Source organism: Nannospalax galili, unplaced genomic scaffold (genome assembly GCF_000622305.1).
Source record: "Nannospalax galili isolate Female #2095 unplaced genomic scaffold, S.galili_v1.0 scaffold484, whole genome shotgun sequence".
Lineage (NCBI taxonomy): Eukaryota > Metazoa > Chordata > Mammalia > Rodentia > Spalacidae > Nannospalax > Nannospalax galili.
This window is the reverse complement of record NW_008350788.1, coordinates 245,748-255,875: the sequence shown is the minus strand read 5'-3', so window position 1 is coordinate 255,875 and position 10,128 is coordinate 245,748. Positions and strand designations below refer to the sequence as shown.

At 44.2% G+C, this 10,128-nt stretch overlaps 2 protein-coding genes and 1 pseudogene across 10 annotated transcripts in view; 2 read left to right on the top strand and 1 right to left on the bottom strand.

Annotated features, from left to right (window-relative positions):
* Dedd (death effector domain containing) overlaps window positions 1–7,576 on the bottom strand; it is a 12,432-nt gene extending 4,856 nt beyond the window's left edge. Inside the window, exons 1-2 of one of the 9 annotated variants that reach the window (XM_008848004.3) lie at window positions 7,192–7,576; window positions 5,418–5,450 (exon numbers count right to left, since the gene is read on the bottom strand). The gene's annotated coding sequence lies outside the window, so the exon portion shown is untranslated. Of the gene's footprint in view, window positions 1–3,808; window positions 3,828–5,417; window positions 5,563–6,112; window positions 6,689–7,031; window positions 7,154–7,191 lie in introns of those variants that run through there. The other 8 variants (XM_017801917.2, XM_008848008.3, XM_008848006.3 and 5 more) reach the window with 8 other exon arrangements.
* A 317-nt stretch (window positions 7,577–7,893) lies between these two features.
* LOC108491543 overlaps window positions 7,894–10,128 on the top strand; it is a 9,607-nt pseudogene continuing 7,372 nt past the window's right edge.
* Ufc1 (ubiquitin-fold modifier conjugating enzyme 1) overlaps window positions 7,956–10,128 on the top strand; it is a 26,446-nt gene continuing 24,273 nt past the window's right edge. Inside the window, exon 1 of the mRNA XM_008848012.3 lies at window positions 7,956–7,971. The gene's annotated coding sequence lies outside the window, so the exon portion shown is untranslated. The remainder of the gene's footprint in view (window positions 7,972–10,128) is intronic.

Genomic DNA, 10,128 nt, shown 5'->3' with positions numbered 1-10,128 from the left:
AATTTGCTATTTTATGCCATCCAAATTGTTTCTCTTGCCCCCCAACACTGCTTTTAGTTCTTGAAAACTCTTTCTGTTGGGCATGAAAGTATATGCCTATAATTCTGTCACTGAGGCTGAGGCAGGAGGATCTCTAGTTCCAGGGCTACATGTTGACTCTATCTCATAGAAATAACAAAAAAATACAGTAACAAAAAAAGAGAAAACTCTACCTTTCTCCTTTCCCAACCTTTTTTTTTTTTTCCCCCTGATAGTGTCTCTCTGTGGTCCCAGCTGGCTTGGAACTCGCTATGTAGAGAAGGTTGACTTCTATCTCAAAGAGATCCACCCACCCTGTGCCTCCCAAGTGCTGGGATTAAAGGTGTGCACCAACATACCAGGCCATTCATTTCTTAAACAGAGGCAACAATGAGAAGTAGAGAATTCATTCTTTGATATAGGAGCTTTTTAGATGAACAGTTGTGAGCCACTAGCCAGAACTAGTTTAAGATCTGACTGTGTCATTAACAAACTATAGCTGTGTAACTGTGTTAAGTCCCTTAACTTCAAAACCTCAGTACCAAAACTGGGTATGCTTGTAATATCAGTACTCTGGAAGGCTTCATGAGGCTGGAGGATTGGGAGTTTGAGGCCAGCCTAAGTGAGACTCTGACTCAAAACCAAAACAATACAAAAAAATTTCTAACCCTTCCTCAGAATGGCACCTAACAAACCCCTGTCAAGGACCAGAGCCCTATATTCATTATATAATTTGTCATTTGAGTCACAAAGTCATCTGGGTATATCATTAACCAACCATCAGGACTAACAACTTTCACCTTCACTCTCTAGTCATTCACAATTACTGTCTTGTCAGACAGTACTATCCAATACTGTTTCACCCACAACCTCCTATCACCCAGTCAGGCTTTTTTTGAGACAGGGTCTCCCTGTAGCCCCAGCTGGCCTTGAACTCAGAGATCCACCTGCCTTTGCCTCCCAAGTGCTGGGACTAAAGGCATGCATCACACCTGGCTTTTTGCTGTTTTTGAGACAGGGTCTCCCTATAGTCCCAGCTGGCCTGGGACTCGATATGTAGACAAGGCTAGCCTCAATCTCAGAGATACACCTAGCTCTGCCTTTACCTCCCGAGTGCTGGGATTAAAGGCATGCACCACCACGCCTGGTGTCTTGCCCCACCAGTTCTTAATTCCTATTGATACAAAACTATTTTTTAAACCTGCTCTTCCTTTCACTTCTCTCTACTGCCACAGTTCAGATGCCAGGAAATCTCTCATGTGGACCTCTGCAACTGGCTTCCTTAAGAAGTCTCCATACCCCAATCTTTTTTCTTTTTGAGACAGGGTCTCCCTGTAGCCCCAGCTGGCCTTGAACTCACAGAAACCCACCTGCCTCTGGCTGCCTTTTTTTTTTTTTTTAAATAGCAGTGTGGCTATATAGCCCACGTTGGCCTTGAACTCGCTATGTACCCCAAACAGGTACTGAACTTTCAATCCTCCTGCCTGAGCTGCCAGAATCTAGGATTACAGGCATGTGCCAACATCACAACCAAAGTCTTAACCTACCTAATTTCCATCTACCACATCTAAAACAGAACTGGGGTGGAGGATTCAAGAGAGGGGTAAGTCCTTTCCTTACCTTAGGAACACTCTAAATTCCCTATATTGTTTACCAAGCCTTCCAAAATCAGGCCTACTTATCCAACCTCATTTACCACACACCCGTTTTTATTAACATCAGTTTTTCAACATTAACAGCTCGTTTGTGGTTTATACATACAATTCATTTCTCTATACCTTTCTTCAGACTGTTCCTCTGCCTGAATACCCTTCTCCTTTCTCCATTCCACGTCTCTATAACTGCTCTTTTTCAGATAGCAAACTCCTACTCATAAGAGTCAATTCAGTTGGGTATGATGGTACATGCCTTTAATCCTAGCACTCAGGAGGCAGAGGCCAGTGGATCTCTGTGAGTTTGAGGCCAACCTGGGCTATGTATTAAGTTCTAGCCCAGTGATGGTTACATAGTTAAGACCTTGTCTCAAAAATATTCAACTCAGATGCCATCTTTAAAATGCATTTTTGGGGCTAGAGAGATGGCTCAGTGGTTAAAAGCACTGGCTGCTCTTGCAGAGAACCCTGGTTCGGATCCCAGCACCCACATGATAGCTAACAGCCATCTGTAACTCCAGTTCCAGGGGATCTGATGCTCTCTTCTGACCTCCATGGTCACTGCACAACAGGGGTACAGTTACATACATGCAGGCAATACACTCATATACATAAAAATAGACATCATAAGTAGACATGGTAGTTATGCACATGCATGTAATCTCAGGACTAGGGAGGCTGAGGCAGATAATTCAAGGCCAGTCTGAGCTCTATAATGAAACCCTGTCTCAGAGAGGGGCAGAGAGGGAAGCACATGCACATGAGAGCACATTTGGTACTCAGTCACCAAGCACATAGTCTGACTAGCCAGAGCTGCCTCTATACCACAGAGAACTACCCACATCACATCAACTTATTCAACCAAGAGGCTGTTCTGTCCATTTTATACACCAAGATACTAGGCTAACTAGAAAAACGAAAATGAGAAACTTTGTATACAAGTCAGTGGTAGAAGTGAAGCTCAGCATGCATGAGGCCTTGGATTCCATTTCCAGCACCAAAAAGAACAGAATAGAATAAGCTCCTTCACAACCACCAAGCTCATGAAGACTTGGAAAGCTAAAAAGCAATAGATTCTGGTCCTCTCTCCATGGTAAGCCAACAATGGAAGCAGAGTGACGTTTTAAAAAGAGGAGTTGCATGTGAAAAAGAAATATAACCCCATAGGGTTTTGACAGCTCAGGTATCCCACCCAAAGCATGGGAAGCAGCTGAAAAAATAGCTATTCAACAAGACTGGTTTTCCTTCCTCTTCCTCTGGTTTCACCTGCCGTCACTAGGTACAAATGGAGGTGCTCAGGAAAAATAACTTCTTACTCACAGCAGGCAGAAGAAAACTGAGCCTCCTTAGAGCCCCTACAACTTTTCCATGGTCCCTATCCCTATCCCACCTGTTCCCTTTGGCCAGCTGTTGGTTATGAGGATCCTAGAAAAAACAGATGGGCAGGTTTCACATTCAACCAATCAGAAGAGTGTGTTGTTCCACAGTTCCCTAATTCAAAGTGTCTTTAAACCCCAAGCAATTAAGAAATACCAGCCTCACATACTTTGCCTCTAAAAAACATGGCAAAATAGGGGAAAACATTGTAGTCTTAATTATATATCAATGTGATTCTACAATTGGCCTCAATCCTCTGAGAATTAACTCCCTTCATTTGAGAGAGGCAGGTAAAAAGCGTCACCTTTAAGTCCTATGCTAAATTATCCAACTAGGAATTATCAGAGCTTCTAGGTCAGTGGTTCTCAACCAGGAACTAATTTGCCCCACACCGCCCAGGAAACACATGATAATGACTAGAGACATTTTTGATTGTCATGCATAGGAAGAGAGAGTTACTACTAGCATACAGTAAGGCCAGGGATACTGTTAAACATCCTATAAAGCACAGAACAATTACAACAGAAAATTATCATCGGACCAAAAATGTCAACAGTGCTGAGGATGAGAAATCCTAAGTGGAACATGATGAAGGGGTCAAAAGAATACACACCACTTTCCATACTAAATCTAGAGAAAGAACCCATTAGGTCCTTCCAGCTCAAATCCATCAAACAACATTCCAGAAGGAAAGGAAGGCCAGTCAGTCACAAGCTCATTTAACTCATGAGTTCAACTAGCACAAAGGAGTTTCTTCTCACCCCAGCCGAGCCTCCTCCATCACCTGCTGTTGCCATTCAGGTGAATAGCAGGTGGTAGAGATACACTCCTTTCTGGTCCATCCCAGGAGGTCTATTTTGACCTAGTTCAATCTGGAGTTCTGCGGGAATAAGAGAAATGCCATCCTCTTCAAGACAGACACAAATGATCCTGCTCTTAAATCTCAGGGCCATTTATAAAGTCCTGAAACTAGACTAACTAGCAGACCCTTTCTTGTTAGGTCACTAATCAGACTTATATTACTCATTCAAAAAAAAAACAAAAAAAAAGTTCCCCAAAGCGTGTGGCTAGCAGGCAGCCCTCCCTACTTATCTAGGATTGTAAATTAACTCAGCAACCAAAACAGGGATTCTAAGAATCTAACTTCAGGATTAAAAGAATGTCACCAACTTCATCTTAAAACATACTCAGCTTTCCGTGGCAAGGGAGCTCAGCTTAAATATAGAGCTCTTAGATGAAAGATACCACAGTGATGAGAATGCTCTCTAAACAGAAGATTAGAAAGAACTCAGTGTTGATATCTCAAACACTGCGCAGATACCAAGAGACAAACCCAGCAGTAAACTGTGTGTTGATCCACTAGTTGGTGGCTGTATGTGATATACTAACATGAGTCTTGCTCTTTTTTTTTTTTTTGGTTTTAGGTTCAAGGGATCAAACCCAGACAGAGCCTTGAGGATAGATTAAGTACTCTGTCACTGAGCTACTTTTCTAGCCCAGAGTAATTCTTTATCCCAATGAACTGCTATATTTCCTGGAGTTCTAGTTTGTTTTCCTTTAAGGTCGTCTAGGGTAGCCAAGGGCCAGTAAGAGTCGATATGTAACTAGAGGATTTCTTCCTGATGGGTTTCCATGTCCAAGCCGCCTAGTCTCATCCCATCCAGGAATGAGAGCTATAACTTTTTAAAGTACTCTGACTTCTCAAAAGTGAAGGATGTATAGGAGAAATAAGATCTTGAAATGAAAATGGAAGTCTAGTTTCTTAACAGGAATGACACATTTCCACAAGAGATTTAGAAATATTTAACTCTCTCAGAAGCCCTTAGAAGAAAAGTCATGAGGAAGAAATGAGTGACAGCTTGAACCCTGAAGTGAAAACTACAAGGAAAATCTTAAAGATGGCTAAGGAGTACATGGTTTTCTTGTGGGACTAGGATAAGGGATCCAAATATATGTGGAAGTTAGAGTTACAGAGGATGTTTTCAGAAGATTCCAAGAACTCAAAATGGCTAGAAGAGACAGCAAACTAGAGGAAAAGTTTTTCCATGGACAATACCTCAGCAGCTCTCCAAGGGAAATATTTAGTAGATATGGGCAAGAATACAGCTTTCCACGGGTTAAGCACAGTTCTCTCAGAGCTGACCAAAGACGACAGCAAACCAAAGCTGGAAGCTTGTCCCAAGCTACTAGCACCCCCTTTTCCCTCCTATCTATCTCCAGTTACCTGAAGAATGCAACAAATCTTAATGAACTTGGTTGGGTAAGTCATTTCCCCAGTATCTACCCTATGAACTAGGCTCAACTCCAACACATTTCTCATGCCATTTCCATTCTCTTCCACTGTTTAAAACAGTAAAAAGTTTAACTTACCTCTGCAAGAAACTCAATTTCCCAGGTTTCTTCCTAGCACAAGTTTCAAAGCCAGCAGAAAAACAAAAACAAGTAAGGAGAAAAACAGTCAAATTTCAAGCTTTATTTTGAAACTTCAAAGGTCCACAAAGTTAGTCAATGTCAACTGGCAAAAAAAAAAAAAAAAAAAAAAAATCAGCAAAGCCTAGTCATTCATTGAACTAATCTATTCCAAGTTAAAGAAGAGAACTCACCCACAGCAAAATCTCAAGCTCCCTTTCTATTAGATAGTCAATTCACAAAATAGTATCAATTTCAAGAATTTCCAGTCTCAATGGCTCAAGGCAAGAAAGATCATCCCGATTCAACAACTTCTGGGAAAACCCATTACCCTGATACCTTCTCACCTTTCTCCTCAATTCCTTAGTCTATTTTGTAGCAACATAAATGTTAAAGGAGAATTGGGAGGAAAACAGTTATAGCCAAAGAAAGCACTTATTTCACTTCAGACCAGAACTAGTCTCCAAATTCTATTTTCACCCTTTCCTTTAGCACACAATGAGAACAAAATACCTGCTAAGGCAGCATCCACTCACTTCTACGTTCTGGTAAGGAACAGTTTTCTATATATGTGTATTGACACCCCCCTCCCTCCTAGCACTTAAAGAGCAAAAGAAGGGTCTGTAAAGGAAAGCACATCTAATTAGCCTGATTACCTAGATGCTAGTCTGTCTCCTCTATTTCCTCCTCAGGCTTCCAGAGTCTCCACCTTGGCATGTAAGCAAGGGCTTCAGTATAGTTATGTCTTTCTCCATTCTTGTAGGGCTAACTTGCTAAACAACTTGAAAAGTCCTTTACTCATCCACACTGGACCTCAGCTTCCCTATTTTCCCCTTTTCGTAATCAGGAAAAACAAGGAAGCAGTAAGCAAAAGTCTTTTGGAAAGCACATTCGGTTGAATCCTCATTCAACCCCAATTCTCCAAACCCACATGATTCCCTTCTGCCCTTCCCACCCTATTTAAAAGCTAAGGGCCTGGCAATTAAAATTGGCTGCAACTGATCCTTAACTCTGCTGTCTTCCTTTCCACCGGGGAGAGGGAAACCCCGAAACCTCTACCACCGATGCAGTCCCACTGCCCTATCTCCCTTTCCTTCCAAACTTTCCTCGCAGTCTCACTTTCTACATTTACCTCGGCACAGCTCCACTCTCTCTGTATGCCCCAAACCTTCCTTCTTTCCTTTTCCACCCAAATTCTCCCCTAGGCCCTTCCCCCTCCCACTTCCAATTTTAACACTTCCAGAACCTCCCTTTACAAAACGTTTTAAGTCCAATTCTTCCCTTTCCCCTGTCCTCCGAACAACGCTCACAAGAGTCTGGTCCTCCCTGCAACCACATGCCACAAGCCCCCTTCCCCTTCACACCCTCAACCTCTCCTTCCAGCTCCTAACCCTCTCGATCCGCCGATTCGCAGCCCCACTCCCCACCTCAGCCTCTTTAATACCCCTGGCCTGGCCCAGCCTGGGCCCTTGTTTACGCCCCTCCCCATGCTCCCACTCGTGCGCCTCGACCCCTGCCCTCTCCCACAGTTGCCATCTCCCCTGCACGCCCCCCTCAGCTGGTCCCCTCCCCCACCTCGCGGCGTCCCGTCACCTCCCTCTCTGGAGGTTCTCGGGCTGGACGTCGCCACCACCTCCCCCTCCACTTTCCTTCCCCAAGCCCTTCGCGGCCCCGCCCGGCCCCGCCCCGTCCCACTCAACTCCCCCTCCCCACTCCGGCCGCCCCGCCGCCTCACTCTCGGGTCAGGATCGGCGCCGCCATGTTGGATCCATCCGCGCTGGTCTCCCGGGCCTGTCTCACGGCGCCGCATCCGGGCTCCAGCCACCACCGCCGCCGCCGCCGCCGCCGCCGCCGCCGCCGCCGCGGGCGTGGGGGGAGGGGAGAGGCGGGCGGGGGTGGCTGCATCCTGAACAGCGCCTCCCGGAACCTGGCCGGTTAGTGTCGGCTTCGAGACCATAGCGAGGCATGAGCCGGAGCAGCCATACTAGGTGAGGGCAGCCTGGCAGCGGCATTAAGCAGGGACTGAATAGCGTCACTTTGGGAAAGGAGAATGGAGACTGGCAGCCATCTTGCTTTGGGGCAAGCTGGCAACACAGGTTTTTCTTAACCACGGCTTTGGGGCGGTACTAAGTGGAAAGAGTAACGTTGTTGAATGTGGAAGCATTGGTGGCGCCAGAGCTGGTGGATATCGGACTTAAGGCCCATTGGGAAAGTGGAGCTGGCAGCCATGACGCATAAGGGCGGAATAGTTCAGGAGTCGGATTACCTCCAGAATAGGGTGAAGGTTCAAGTTCTTTGCTTTGAACTTCCTGTCACCTGGACCTTAAAGCGCTTCTCAGTTTGTCTCGAAATTCAGTCCTTCAGTATTTGCCTTTTGAGCTCCCGCTTTCTGTAGAAAGTGTTACCTAAGCTGAATTTTGAAGGACTTTGGGAATTGAAATGGGCGAGGCGGGGACAGGGCGGGATGCACGTATGTTCTGGAGCTGCCAACAGCCTGGTATGGCTAAAGGAAAAGGTAATAACGCAAAGTCTGAGAGATAGGAAGGGACCAGATCACACAAGGTTTTGTAAATTGATTTTATCCTAAGGATAATGAAGAGCCTTTAAAGGGTCTAAGCAGAGGGGTGAACAAATATGTTTGCATTGTAGAAAAATGACTGCTTGCCAGCCCTGGGAGTGTTAGTGCCGGCCTGGAGCCCGACGCAGGAGGATTGCTTGACCCCAAGAGATGAAGGCCAGTTTGGGTGTAATTTAATCTGGGAAGGGTCTAGGATTTTAACTTTACGGTAGAGAGTGAATGTTTAGCATAGTGAGACCTTGTGTTCAGTCCCTGGGGATGGGGATGGGGGTGGGGAGAGGATCCCTGTTTGCAAGGTACTTTGGAAAGGACATATTTAGGAGCGGGGTGGGGGGGAACAGTTGTGAAGCTCTTAAGGAAGATGGTGATGTGTGGATAGGGAGACAGATTGGATAAGGAAATATGAATGTTCTGGCTTCCATAACTGGGTAATATTAATTCTGTTTCTTTTTACTTTGCAGAGGGAGAATAGATTTTAGGTGTCTGTGGGATATTAGATGATTAAATATTAAATGATATGGGTTGGAAACCTAGAGAGTTGAAGTGTTTCTGTCCATACAGATAGCTGGCGAAGCATAGAGGTGAATAAAATGGCCTAGAGAGGTGGATACGTGCATTTGAGGGATGGGATGAGGCAAGGACTCTGGAAAGAGGACACTGAGAAGGGGCAAACAGGAAGAAACTAGAAGAAAAGTATTAAGGAAACTTGTTAAAGTGTTAAATGTAACCTAAATCAGGTAAGATGTGGACTAAAGTGTGCCCTTTGGATTTTGGAAATAGTCACTTGATAAATTTGGAGAAACTTGTTTCATGGATAAATAGGGTAACAACCAGATTGAAGTGGGGAGACAGTGTTGAAAGACATTTTTTTTGTTGCCGGCATGGTGGCTAAGGCTTGTAATCTCAGCACCCAGGAAACTGAGGGAGGTGCACTGCTCTGAATTTGAGGAAAACCTGGACCTATGTGATGAGTAACAGACCAGCTAGAGCTACATAGCCAGATCCTGTCACAAAAAGGACAAAAATAAAAGCTTTTTTTTTCCTTGGTGTTGATTATAAAAAGGAAACTATCTGGGTATTGTATGAAAGATAATTCCAAAGAAAAAGTTTGAGGTAACCTGCATCTCCCAAGTACAAGACCCTGTCTCAGTAACTTACCCAAGTTAGAGTGATCATCACCAAGAAAACTGGGCTGGAAATAGAGCTCAGTGGTATAGTGCTTGCCTAGCATTGAGTATCTAGCATACTCATGAGGATTAGGGTGGGGGAGATCCACTGTTGGTGACCATGTAAATTAGTGCCCTCACTTTGGAAATCTATACTGATTTCTATATACTGATTTCCTTTAAAAAAAAAAAAAAAAGTGAGGGATTAGAGCAAGCTCGGCCTCAGCAATTATGAGCATTTACTCTGCTCTTGGAGAGGACCAGGATTCAGTTCCCAGTACCCACATTGGCAGGCCTACAACCACCTGTGATCTCCAGTTCCAAGAGATCCAATGCTTTCTTCTGGCCTCTGGGCACCTGTATACACATGGTACACACACATACAAAAAGGCATGCACACATAAACAAATAGATAAAATTTTTAAATAATTACCATGTGATCTATCTATACCACTTCTGCCCCCCAAAGGAATCTAAGTCAGCATAGTACAGAGATACCATATTTATTGTAGCACTATTCATGACAGCTAGGTTATAGATTTAGCCTAGATGTCCATCAACAGATAAATGGATAAAGGAAATGTAGGTATGCACAATGAAGTTTTATTCAGCCATGAAGAATGAAATATCATTTACAGGAAGATGGATAGAACTGGAGAGCATCACGTTAAGCGAAATACTACATTTTTTTTCATATGCTGAATCTAGTATATATTGAATGAAAGTAGAACTTTGGGGGAAGAGGAAAGAAACCAGCAGGAGGGGGAAAGGGAAACAAGGGAGTAATAGGAAGTGAGTATCGACAAAATATATGATATAGTTCTATGATAGACCTCCCCCCCACCTTCTCAGCTATGGTCATTCAGATTGACTCCAGAATAGACTACCTCTTATCCCCTTAAAAAGAAAAAGAAGATTCTAGTACACA